Source organism: Pipistrellus hanaki (genome assembly GCF_964339955.1).
Source record: "Pipistrellus hanaki genome assembly, chromosome: X".
Lineage (NCBI taxonomy): Eukaryota > Metazoa > Chordata > Mammalia > Chiroptera > Vespertilionidae > Pipistrellus > Pipistrellus hanaki.
Genome location: NC_140524.1, coordinates 61,428,235 through 61,442,069, shown reverse-complemented (window position 1 = coordinate 61,442,069; position 13,835 = coordinate 61,428,235).

Genomic DNA, 13,835 nt, shown 5'->3' with positions numbered 1-13,835 from the left:
GTCAACCTAAGAAAACCAGTTACAACACTAATTATTGATGCTATTAATGTCAATCTCCCATGGAAAGTGAGAAGGCTGCTAAATAATCATAAAAAGCTATTGGACAGATAAAAAGAAACAGGTCCTTGTAGTATGTAGTCTAGTGGTAACAATTGCACTGCTCATCCTGAATCCCCAGGTTCTACTTCATGTCTGATAAGTGCTTTGAACATGTGAGCACCATTGAGGTGCTAATTGTTGCTATTTATCATTCTTTCTTACAAAACTGTAAAAACTGAGGAAGATATATTTAAATGATAATTATTATTCATTCCTTCAAAGAAAAAGCCCTGAGGCAATTTACCTATTCCTACTATTCAGAGTTTGACAAGCCAGTTTTGCCAAGAATTTATTGGAAGACTATGATCTTGGCAATGTTTCCTAATCAGTGTGCCACGACAATTTGAGCCATTGTCAAAACACCGTGTGTGTTAAATATCCTGAGTTTCTTTACCCCCAGGCAGTTGTTTTTTTGCCAAAATGCTTATTTCTGAAGTCACTGCTTTCAGCTTCAGTCTGCCACTCAGAGATAAAAGTCAGCTAGTTCCTTTGAGGAACATAAACAACTGAATAGGGCAATCAAGATTAAGGAGGAGACCTCCAGTACAAATGCAATAGCTGTCCTGGACTGAATTCTGCAATTCTGGAAGTACTTGAAAGCATTCAGTTACAAACTACAGGAGAAATACACATTATAAAATGAATTCCATACTCAGACTCAAAAGTATTGTGGGCAATAAGAATGGCACCAGGTGCTAGGTAGACTGGACCTGGGTCAGCAACATCAGTACTTGAGTTCTAGCTAGGAAAGGATTCAGAGGCAAAACTCAAACTATAAGAGAATATTTATTTAGAAAGTCACAGAAGTAGAAGTTATTCATAGAAGAAATGGGCTAAGGAAACAAGTAATAGAGGCAAAGGAAGGGCATTGGAGCTTAGAAGTGAGGAAGGTACAGGTGACACGCCTGGGAGAAAGTGGAAGAAAAGGGGAAAGAGAAGGCACAGGCATGCTCCTGGGAGTGAGAGCACACTAGGTCCCCTGTCCTAAGGGTTTGAAGGGTGTAGAATTTAGGGGAAGTCCCAGGGGAAGATATTAATAGACTATTCAGCAGCTTTCCAGGTATGTCCTTTCTGGGTAAGGGTCTCCACTGATTGATTGGTTTACTCCACGGTAGGGATCATTATCCAATGCAACTGGTTCTGAGGTCAGCCATGGGGTTACTTGTCTGGTTTTGCTGCTTTTCTGGGCCTAAAGCTGAAATATAACTGAGGCCTAGATGTTAACTCCAGGGAAAAAAGGTCAGGGGGTCCAGAACACATGACCAGTGGTATACTAAGGGAAGAAAGGTTACCTTAGGGGCTAAGTTCCACCCTAAAACTATCCTTTGCTAGGCATCCAGGACTTTTCACCCTGGTGATTTTCTGTACCTGGCCCATCTGTCTACTACTGTGTTTACCCAAAAATAAGACATCTCCAAAAATAAGACCTAGCTCATGGAAAGATAAGACATCCCCTGAAAATAAGACCTAGCCCAACTTTGGGGAAAAAAATTAATAAAAGACACTGCCTTATTTTCGGGAAAACAAGGTAGTAACTGTCTACCACAAAAGTACTCAATTTTTTTTTTTTAGGTTATCAAAAGCTCTCCAAACTCTATAAGTGCTTAGCAAAATGTAAAAAGGTTATTCTTAGGTACATTCTTGTGCTCCAATTTGCCCTGCTGGGGACTCTTGCCCCTCCCACAATTTTCCTATTATTTTCATTGTAGGTTTCATGATTAATGGCTTCCAGTAAACTGCCTCACCCAGTTTCCAGTGGACCACCTACACCTGGCCCACCTGCACCTGGTCCCACTGGTTATTCTTAAAAAGGGGTAACCTTTACAAGAGATATAAATATCCTGCTCCCCCTACTTTGCCTTGCTGATGCCGTTTTGGCCTCAGCCTCTCACCTAGCAGATGTAACAATAAATTTATAACTCTTTACCCTTTTTGGCCTCCTGCATTCCTCCTTTGGTGATCCTAACAGTTGTAATTAAACATTCATAGGCAATAATATTCATCATCACATATCCACAACATAGAGACCCTCATTGCCAGAAACTTCACTGAAGTAAATTGTAGCCTTTTATTCCATACATTTATACATGTACTGAGGTCTAAAAATAGGATTGGAAAATATTCACTCCAATCATAATAAATTGAATTTGTTGCTGTGTTATAATAAATTCTAGATACTTCTACAATTAAACTCACCTCTGTGATCTATTCCTTAACCACAATGTTTCATTTTTCTTATTTGTAAAATAATAAAATCTTGTTTCTGTAGGACCACATGCTAACCTGACAAGCTCAGGGGAGGCCTGCATGGCAGTGTTGCAAACTCAGAGACCTAAAATAACCACAAAAGATGGTCTGAAAATTAAATATTTAACTGTAAACAGGTTATAGTTGGTAGTCATGTCCTTAGAAGGCTAAAAGGCTCATTCCAATGTAACTCTGATATTTGGGGGGCAGGGGGGCTAGAAATATGAATCTGTGCTTGCAAGCCCAGTATAAATTCTTGATAACCTATAATTAAGTAGCTGCCTCTTTCCCAGAAACTGGTCTTGCAAGACCTGTTACCTAAATACAAAGGTCATAAACTATGAACAGTGCACAGCCTGGGGAGAGAGGGAGGGGGTATTAGTGCTGGCGCCATGGCAGAACAACACCTGGTCTGAAAACCCCCAATACCTGGGGCCTTTTCTGCAAAGCCCGCAAAAGGGCCAGAAGCATAATCCATATTTGAGCGGCAAAGATACCAGAAAGATATAAAAGAAAAGCTCCCTGCATGTTACTTTGCTCAGACTTGGGAAGTTATTCCGCTGATTCACTGGCGTAATAAACTGTGTAACCCCTTTTCTCTAAAGTGTTGCTTATTTTTTCTCTGGTCTTCTGCAACAGTCTTAGGACAGTATTTTCCCTGACAAAGATCAATTTAGCTCTTTACTGAATCCATTTGTCTTTTTGCCTCTAAGATAACATATCTGCAAAAATGTTTGCATAACTTGTAACTTCCCTTTTTTTCCAAAACCCTCAGGGTACAACAAATGGCAACAACACATTCCCTCTTTGTTATTATTATTTTTTTTAAATATATTTTATTGATTTTTTATTACAGAGAGGAAAGGAGAGAGATAGAGAGCTAGAAACGTCGATGAAAAACATCGACCAGTTGCCTCTTGCACACGCCCTACCGGGGATGTGCCCGCAACCAAGGTACATGCCCTTGACCGAAATTGAACCCGGGACCTTTCAGTTCGCAGACCAATGCTCTACCACTGAGCCAAACCAGTTTCGGCCCTCTTTGTTATTATTAACTGTTAATATGTTAAACTATCCTATATCCATCTCTGTAAAAGAAGCACATGTCCATAATTTCACTTTTTACCCTATCCCAGAGGTTTTCCCATTTTGCTTTATCCCACCTCCTTAATCTATCACCAATGGATTTCATGTAACCCACCTACACCCATTTTATCCCTTTCCTTTGATTGTAATGTATAAATACAGATGTAACCCGCCATTCTCCAGAGCATTATCTCAACTTGTTGAGGTTCTGCTTCCCAGCATATGTTGACAGTTTGGCTCAAATAAACTCACAAAAATTATTTACAGGTTTCAATGGCTTTTATGATAACATTGCAATAATTGTTTAGTGTGAACTACCTTTTATAAAATTATTCAGTTGACAAAGACATTTTTTTTGAAACAACAGAATGATACTATTTTCACATAATCCCTGATGACTGGAGACTAGGCTCACGCTAAGAGTCTCCTTGTGTTTTTGTGGTGCTTCTTGACTAACAGAAAATATGCTGTTTATATTGTCCAGGTTATATTTCTAGATAACCATTCAATAGGACGTTTCCCCCCCCCCCAGCATACTTATTCATTATAAACAAAAAATTTATGCTGAAGACTATTTTTCTTCCAACTGTTTGACAACCTTAAAAATGGCTTTCTAGATGCAATTTGAGAAAATAATTCATCTTACAACAATAAATGTCTCTTCAGACAAAATGAAATGGAGAACTGAACATGTATTAAATGAATTGGAGCTAACTACTCCTAATTTGAATAGTTTAGGGTCATCAAATCACCAGAATTATTCTATCTGTCACTGCTACTTAGGAATATGAGTTAATTACTTAATAGTTGTTTTTTTAGCTCAATACTCCAAACTCTAAAATATCTTACATCAAGTTAGTATTGGTCAATGGTAAAATAATAGAAAGTCAAATGTCTTCACTCTATTATTCATATACCAAACACATATATGGCATCTCTTTCATAAGTCATGTTGAACAATTTCATTTTCTATGATGACTAAATCACCATCAGGGATTTTAGATAAGACAAATGCATTTAGATATAATAGGGTTCTGATACCATGTAGTAAACCTAGTATGAATACTGGAAAGGAGCAAAGAAATGGCCAAATGTAGGCCTATCACTTGTGCAGCTTTGCCTGGAAACTTCAGTTTAACACTCCCCAGGGGGCCACCATGTATTCCCCCTCAGATCTATGGGGGAGGGGACTAGACAGGGGGAGAATAGATGCATGCCCAGTAAAGTCTGGGTGACTCAGGAAAGGTACTTGTCTGTCAGTCACACCTGAGAACAGGTTATTGGCCACAGGTGGGCATGGCCACTGCAAGTACAGAGAAAAATTGAGATATTTACTCCCTTGAACAAAGAAGTTTGCTCTCCTATGTTTTAGGGACTCTTTGGATTCTTGTTGTAGAAGGCATGCTCTCTTGGCTCCAGTGCATTTTCCCAAATGGCTCAGAGCCATGTGGACCTCACACAATGGACTAATTTACTGCCACTAGTCTGATGTTACACTGGACTCAGCTCCCCATGGAATGGAATGGAATGGGAACACTGGATATTGGCTTTGCTTCTAGCTCTACTGAATCCCCAGATGCACATCTTCCAGAACTGTATTAAGGGAAATGGGATTTTAGAAACACATATAATTTCATGCAAATAAAAATCACATATCCCCCATGCAAGTCTCAGAAAATTATTTTTCTTGAGATATCATAAGGACCTAATCCCCCACTCAGTGGGGAAAGGGATACCTCACAGTTCCGAGTAACTGAGATGAACCATATTATAAACCACTTAATATTTTCCAAATAATATTCACATTGTTTATCTAATTTGATCCACTTAACAAGCATCTGGTAGAAGACACACAAATAGTGTATTTTTAAAGTTTTTTTTCTTTATTTATTTTAATATATTTTTATTGATTTCAGAGAGGAAGGGAGAGGGAGAGATATGGAAACATCAATGATGAGAAAAAAATCATTTATTGGCTGCCTCCTGCAAGCCTTTCCCCGCGCCCCCCCCCCCCCCCCGGCATGTGCCCTTGAGTGGGATCAAACCTGGGACCCTTCAGTCCACAGGCTGACGTTCTATCCACTGAGCCAAACCAGCTAGGGCAAGTGTATTTTTTAATTACAAATAAAAATAATGAAACTTAGCTCAGAGAAGGGAAGTAGCATGTCCTGTGTGTATATCTCATCGACAACTAACAGACAAGAAAATAAAGGCTTAGTACAATTAAGTACTTTTAATCAAGGTCATACAATTAGTAAGTGGAAGAATGAAAATTTCACAATGGTCTTCTGATTCCAGAGCTTGCACTCTTGACCCCTTTTTATTCTGAAATGTCTTCCACTATCTCAGGAAATATTTTAATTAGGTATAATTAAATATATTTCTCCTTTTCATCACATTAGCTTAAAGAGCAGACAGGTAGCTCTAAGAAAGGCTGAGCTTCTCTTAAAATAGTTGGGCATGTCCTTCAGTTATTTTTCGAGCCTCTCTTGGATAAGATAAAAGTTTCTCCTTGGGTCATCATCAAACCAATGTGTCGGTGCCTGCACCAGTCAATGCCAGCCCACAGTAGGAACCTGGAGAACAAAGAGTTCCACTCTGCGCTTGCATGAAGGTACTCAGCGCTATATAAGCCAGACCCCAGCAGCAGTTCTGGGAGCCATGTTCTGTTAGTGCGTGCTCCCTTACTCATCAAGCTCCCTCCCTTTGTCCATTTTCTTTCATCTTTTTAAAAAACAGTTTTTAAAAATTAATTTGAGAGAGACAGACAGACAGACAGACAAGATAAATGTCTTAAAGAGAAACATCAATAGGCTGCTTTCCACAATTGCCCTTATAGGGGATGGAACCTGAAACCTGGGTTTGTGCCCTGACTGGGAACTGAACCCATCACCTTTTGGTGTATGGGACTGCCCCCCAGCCCCACTGGCCAGGGCCAGTTCCCTCCATTTTGTTCTCAGTAAACCTGTTATTTTTTAATCTAGTTTTCTCCCTTTAGGTTTATTTCTTGGGAGGGGGCACAGGCATAGTGACATTTTTTTTTTTTTTGATGACTCGAGACTTATCTTGATCCAATGAAAGTATAGGATTCCAGCCTGTCTAGGAGCTAAGTAAGTCTCATCCCCCTCCTTTGGCCTTTGCTTGGCTGGTAAGTGTGATTTGAGTACAACTATTATCTTCCTAGTTTTAATGTCTATTGGGTCTTTTTTTCTGTTTTCTTCTCCCATCCCCCCACCCCCATCCCTGTTCCTGATAATCCCATTGCCTTTTTTCCTAATCTTGCAGGACTGGTTTCTGTCTGTGATGTGCCCTGTGGGCAATTACGGGTGCCCCCATTAAAGTTCTGATTCTGCATCTCTATCCCTCTGATCTTAAGCCAAAACCATTCTGACTTTTTCACTCCATCCTCTTTAGTTGGCATGCCTTCCTATTTTCTCTGTTTGTTCTACCTCCTCTTGGAGCTTTTCCATCAACACTGCAGGTCATCTTGTTACTTTTGAACTTCTCATCCTTCTGGGACTCACTTGGTCCCCTTTTCCTATTTTTTCTGGCTTCCCAGTTTCTTACTTTAAACAGGAAGATTCTCTTTCTTGCCTCATTTGGCACTTCTGTCATATTCTTTATGTCTACTTACAGGTCCCCTAGTCCCTTCCTCCCTATATCCATTTCCCCTCTTTTCTACTTGCCAGGTATTTTCTTCATCCCCTCAGTTGGCATGTCTCCAGGGAACAGAAATTACAGGGACACTTGTTCTCAGGCTCTTCATCCTTCTCCTGGTGGCCTTACTCTTGGTCACCATTTACACTGGAAAGGGAACATGCCAGCAATGCCAAGAAAAGCACCTCTAGGGTGCATTTTAATTCAAATTAGATGATTTGAGGAAGAAAATATTATTTTTCTTATGCACTAAATCCTGGAGGTCCAGAAATGCTGGCCTGAAAAATGGGTCCACTGTCCAGTTAGATTTCTTTTGCAAAATGTCTGGGAAATGAACTGAGATTCCACATCTTCAGGCATTTATGAAACTTCACCAGGACACAAAGCTTCCTAACTTGTTGTGTCTGTATTAGAGCTGCTGAGAGGTAGTCTCCCCAGATCCCAAACAAAGCTTCTCAGCATTGAACTTTGATCTGGCTGAACCCTAGTTGCTCAGTCTCCACAGGCCTGAAAAACCCCTTCAGCCTCCAACTTCAGCTAGGGGCCCTCCACCCTATAGGTCTCTGATGGCCAAACAGGTGCACCAGAACCCTTTGCCCCACTTTTGCCTCTGAACCAACCCCTGGAGCCTTCCCAGTATGGGAACTATCCAGGCCTTTACCCTTTGGGGAGAGGGACAATTCTGGCCTCTTTCCCTTGAGGGAGGTAGCAGACAAAGAGGGATCACCCAGGTTCACCTCCCCTTCTTTATGTCCAATATCAGTCAGTGTAGGGAAAATTTTGATCAGTTCTCTGAGAATCCTGAAAAATTCTGGGATGAATTTGTCAAGTTCAGCCTTGTCTTCTCTCTAACTTGGCAGGATGTCATAGTGCTTTTAACTCATTGCTGCTTCTTGGACAAAAAGGCTTGCATCCTGGGAAAGGCCTGAGATTGGATAGATGAGAGGGCAGCTGACAGCCTGGCACATGATATTTATAGAGCAGGGGGACAAGGAGTGCTAGTTCAGGACCTCAAATGGGATTACATGGACAGAACAGATAATGCCCAAATGGAGCATTTTATTAACTGCATAATTGAAAGAATGAGGCATTGTCAGATTGTATTTTTCAACTATGACAAGATCTGAGAGGTCACTCAGTGGCCAGAGGAAAATCCAGCTCTCTTTCTGAGCCAGTTATCTAAGCCCTTTAGAAAATTTACTAATGTGGACTGAGACTCCTGTGAGGGGCACATTCTCTTGCTTATGCATCTCATCATTTAGGCTTCCCTGGATGTCCAGAGAGAAATCTAAAGGCTGAAGACAGGCCCCAAGACCTGTCAGGCACTTTTGGTAGTGGAGCCCTTTAAGAATCAAGACCAGGTGGAAGAGACCAGAAAGAAGATGTTTTCTAAAAGGAAGGCCCAGATTTTGGATGCTATGATTCAGGGATCATCTGAGATTGACTCCAGATGTTCCAGGACTCTTACACTGTGAAAGCCCCATCCATAGTTACCTGCCTTAGGGTTTGGGCCAATCCAATACACCTACTGCAAAAGAGAGGGGCACTGAAAAAATGAATGCTCATTTTGCCCTGGGAAGCTGGGGCAGAATAGGCTCTCAAAGGTCCTCTGCACTTCTGGCCACCCTTTCTCAAAAGGGGAACACCTTCTCCCACTGAGGAGGGCCAAGCGCTCACTGGGCTTCAGCTTCAGGAAGAAACATATCCTTTGACCTTGCAGAGTATCATCTTTGACATGGCAGGTGGAAAAACTGAGTTTTTGATTGACTGGATCTTCCTACTGTATCCTGATTTTGCCCCCCAATGCTGACTGTTTGGTCATGGGAATAAATGACAAGCCTAAGGTAAGGCAATTTACCTTCTTGTGCTCTTTTTTTTAAATATATTATATTGATTTTAGAGAGGAAGGGAGAGGGAGAGAGAGATAGAAACATCAATGATGAGAGAGATTCATTGATCGGCTGCCTCTTGCACACCCCCTACCGGGGATTGAGTCCACAACCCAGGCATGTGCCCTTGGCTGGAATTGAACATGGGACCCTTCAGTCTGCTCTATCCATTGAGCTAAACCAGCCAGGGCTACCTTCTATCTTATACACAATACATAGTCTACTGTTTGAACTCATTCCTTTCCTTATGTGCCTGAGTACCCAATTCCTTTAATTGCCAGGGATCTGTTGACTAAATCGGGTGTGAGGGGGTGTTATTTAGACTCAAAATTTTAGAGAATAACCAATTTAAGGTAGATCACTTCCTGGCACTGGCCATCCCCAAAGATATGAGTCTTTCCATCTTCCTGAGATCCTATGAACACAGATAAATTTTGTTACCTGGCCAGGCCATTATGGCTACCCCATAGAAATTCACCTGAGACTAGGAGCTCTTTACCTCCACCAATGACAATGCCCTCTATCATCTGAGGCACTCACAGGGATACATCCCTTCAGAGAGAATTTTCTTAGGACCTAATTACTCAGTTTCAGTCACTCTATAACACCCCAATCCTACGTATTAAAAAACCTAATCGGGAATACAGAATACCACTTTGTACAGGAACTTAGGGCAGTCAATGATGCAGTTATTTCCATACACCCAATTGTTCCAAACCCATATACCTTCCATTCACACATCTTCAGCAATACCCAATATTATATGGTATTGGACCTCAAGGATACATTTTTTTTTTAATATTCCTCTGCACCCTACTATACTACCTTTTTTGCCTTTGAATAGAAGGACCCAGGGACTCAAAAAAGCACTCTGTGTGCTTGGGCTGTCTTTCTCGAAGGGTTCTGGGGTAGTCCCTACCTATTTGGACAGACCCTGGAGAAAGATCTAAGGGATCTCAAATTCTCGGGCAGTACCCTCATACAGTATGTTGATGACCTGTTAATTGCAAGTAAAGGCATTTCTATCTACCAGGAGAATACCATTAGAACTTTGAACTTTCTAGCAGGATAGGGTTTCAAGGTCCCCCCTGCCAAGGCACAGATCTACCAAAAGGAAGTTTAGTATCTTGGGTTCATCTTGATTCTGGAGCTCAGAAGTTAGTCCTGAGCCACAAACAGATGATTCTAGCTTTACTCACCCAAAAGACCAAAAAGGAACTTTGGGGATTTTTAGTTATTTACCACCTCTGGATCCCTAGTTTTGGAATCATTGTCAAGCCCTTCTCTGAAGCCCTAAAGGGAAGAAAGAGAGTGCTTCTACACTGAGACAATGTCTGCCAGGGGCATTTCTGGAACTTCAGACTACTAGTAAACTGGGATCAGCCTCAGACCTCCCTGGTATAAGAAAGCCTTTTTTCCTATTCCATGGAAGGGCTGGGCTGGCCTTGGGGTATTGGCCCCAAAACTAGAAACTTTTTCTGGGACAGTTGTATACTTTTCCAAATAGCTGAATCTAGTGGTTCAAGGGTGGCTAAGCTGCCTCCAGGCAATAACATGTGCCACCCAGCTAGTCAAGGAGGAATTTAAGCTGACCCTCCCTCAGCCTCTTAAAGTTTTCACCTCATGTCAAGTTCACCCAGTATTGGACTCCAAGGAGCACCACTGGCTGACTGGGCCTAGATTGGCCAAATAACAGGCTATATTGCTGTACACTCCTGACCTCACACTGAAGTTCTGTCAAAATTTAAATCCTGCTACCCTGCTCCTATCTGGAGACCCAGAAAAATTAGACCATAGCTACACTGAAACTAAAGAACAGGTCTTCTCCAGTAGTGTAGATCTCCAGGATTCTCTATTGGAGAACCCAGCATTAGAACAGTTCACAGACAGGAATAGCTTTATAGGGGAGGGTGTTGGGAAGGCTGGTAATGGAGATCACTGAGGCACAAATTCTTCTCCCCACCCCAGCATATCAGTTCAGGAAGCAGAGCTAAGGCCCTCAATATAGCAAAAGAAAAAAAGTCAACTGACTCTAAGTATGGATTCCTGGTCCTCCATACCCATGTTGCTGTTTAGAAGAAGAGGGGGATGCTAACATCTAAGAATTCCTCTATCAGACATAAGGACATAATTCTTTCTCTCTTGGAGGAAGTTACATTCCTGGCACAAATCACTGTCATACATTACTGGGGGCATGAGAAGGGAGACTCAGCCATTAATCATGAGAATGATCTAGCTGACAGAGTGGCTGTAGGGGGGGGGGGGGTGGTGGCTGCTTGAGTAAAAGACCTTGATGCCCTAGCTCTATTCATGGGACCACACTCTTTACTTCCAAAACCGCCATACTCTCCAACTGAGGAAACCTGGGCAACATGGTGGGGCTACTCCCTTAATGAACAAGGATGCAATTTTGACAATGAAAGGTAACTTTCAGTACTAGAAGGGATTCAATGGAGGGTTGTCAGGGATCTACATGAGGTCACCCAGTATGGGAAAGAGGCTCCCTGTATTCTCAGCCAGTGAGTTTTAACTGGGAAGGGATTTAAGAAAATTGTTATGGAGGTATCTGGGCCTGCAAACTTTGTATGAGAAATAATTATCAGATTCACCTGCTAGTGCCTCCCCTACCCTCTCCTGTGCAATTCTATGGCACCTTTGCAGGGGAGGAAGGGCAAATTGATTTCACTCGGATGCCCTAAAAAGATCTAAAGATATTCTAAATTTGTGGATACTTTCACTAGCTGAATAGAACCTTTTACACCCACTCAGAGTAGGCTTAGAAGTATGTAAGAATCTTGTAAAACAAATTATCCCAAGGTTCAGCCTACCTAAGTCCCCACAGAGTGTTAATAAAACCCCCTTTATAGCTAAAATCACATAGGCATTGTCCTCAGTTCTTGGAATCAGATACAAAATTCATTCATCTTGCATTTCCAGTCCACAGGAAAGGTAGAGATGAATCAGATCTTAAATACATCCTTAACAAATTTCTGTCAAGAGACTCAGCAGCACCCTAACCAGTTTGGCTCAGTGGATAGGGCATCGGCCTGTGGACCGAAGGATCCCAGGTTTGATTCCGGTCAAGGGCATGTACCTTGGTTGCGAGCACATCCCCAGTAGGGGGTGTGCAGGAGGCAGATGAACTATGTTTCTAACTGTCTATCCCTCTCCCTTCCTTTCTGTAAAAAAATCAATAAAATATATTTAAAAAAAGAGAGAGAGACTCAGGAGCCCTGGGTAAAGATGTTATCCTTAGCCCTCCTCAGGATATGGGCCACCCCCAGAAAGAGACTCAAACTCAGACTGTTTGGGCTAATGTATGGACATCTGTTTTTCACCTCCAGTTTCATAGTAGATGAAGATTTCGGTAAAACCTTAAAATATATCACCAACTTCAGACAGATTCAACAGGCTCTCTGTTGAGTTTATTGGGGTGACAATGATTAACAAAATTGTACAGGTTTTATGTGCACAGTTTCAGAACACATCATCTATACACAGTGTTGTGTGTTCACCTCTCAAGTCATCTCTGTCCATCACCATTTACCCCTCTGTATCCGCCTCCACCCTCTCCTAACTCTCCTCCCCTCAGCAATCACCACACTGTTGTCCATGTCCATGAATTTTCTCTCTCTTTTTCTTTTGTTTGCTGGGAGTATTTAAATTATTGCTTCAGTTTCATTAGTTAAAATTGGTCCACTAAAGGCTTCCCCCCCCCCCCCGATTTTGTCTTAGAAAATTGTACATTCCTAGGAATTTATCCATTCCACCTATGTTGTCCAATTTGTTGGCATGTAGCTGTGTATAGTATTTTTCTTACAATCCTTTGTATTTTTGTGGTATGGGTTGTTATTTCTTTTTCATTTCTGATTTTATTTATTTAGGTCCTCTCTCTTTTTTTCTTAATGTGTATGGTTAAAAGTTCTTCAGTCTTGTTTATATTTTCAAAGAGCCAGCTCTTGGTTTCATTGATATTTTGTATTGTTTTGTTAGTATCTATGTCATTTATTTCTGCTCTAATCTTTATTATGTTCTTCTTTCTACTTATTCTGGGATTTGTTTGTTGTTCTTTTTCTAGTTTTTTTTTTTCCTTCTTTTCCTTTTTTTCTTTTTTTTTAAGGTATAGGGTTTGATTGTTTATTTGAGATTTTTCTTGCTTCTTGAGGTAGGCTAATAATGCTATGAACTTCCCTCTCAAGATTGCTTTGGCTATGTCCCAGAGATTTTGGGTTATTGTGTTTTCACTTTCATTTGTTTACAGGTAACTTATTTATTTATTTTTTGAATATTTTATTGATTTCAGAGAGACTTAGTAGGGAGAAGAGAAAGCAGATAGAAACATCAATAATAAGAGAGAATCATCAATTGGCTGCCTCCTGCACAGCCTTTATTGGGGATCGAGCCTGCAACTTTGGCATGTGCCTGATGGGGAATTGAACTATGACCTCCTGGTACATAGGTTGACACTCAACCACTGAGCAACACTGTCTCAGCTCCAGGTAACTTTTGATTTTTTTCCTTAATCTCATTGTTACCCTACTTACTGTTTGCATAACATGTTATTATCCTCCATGTGTTTGTATGTTTTTTTCTTTTTTTTTTTTGTAATTGATTTCAAGTTTTATACCTTGTAGTCAGAGAGGATGCTTAATATGATTTCAATTATCTAGAATTTGTTAAGAAATTTTGCATGCTATCATATGGCCTATCTTTGAGAATGTTCCATGTAAACTTGAGAATAATGCTTATTCTGTTGCTTTGGGTTGAAATATCAATTAAATACATCTAATTCATTATATTATTTAAGGTTGCTGTTTTTTGTTTTGTTTTTTGTTTTGTTTTGTTTTTTTCTGGAAG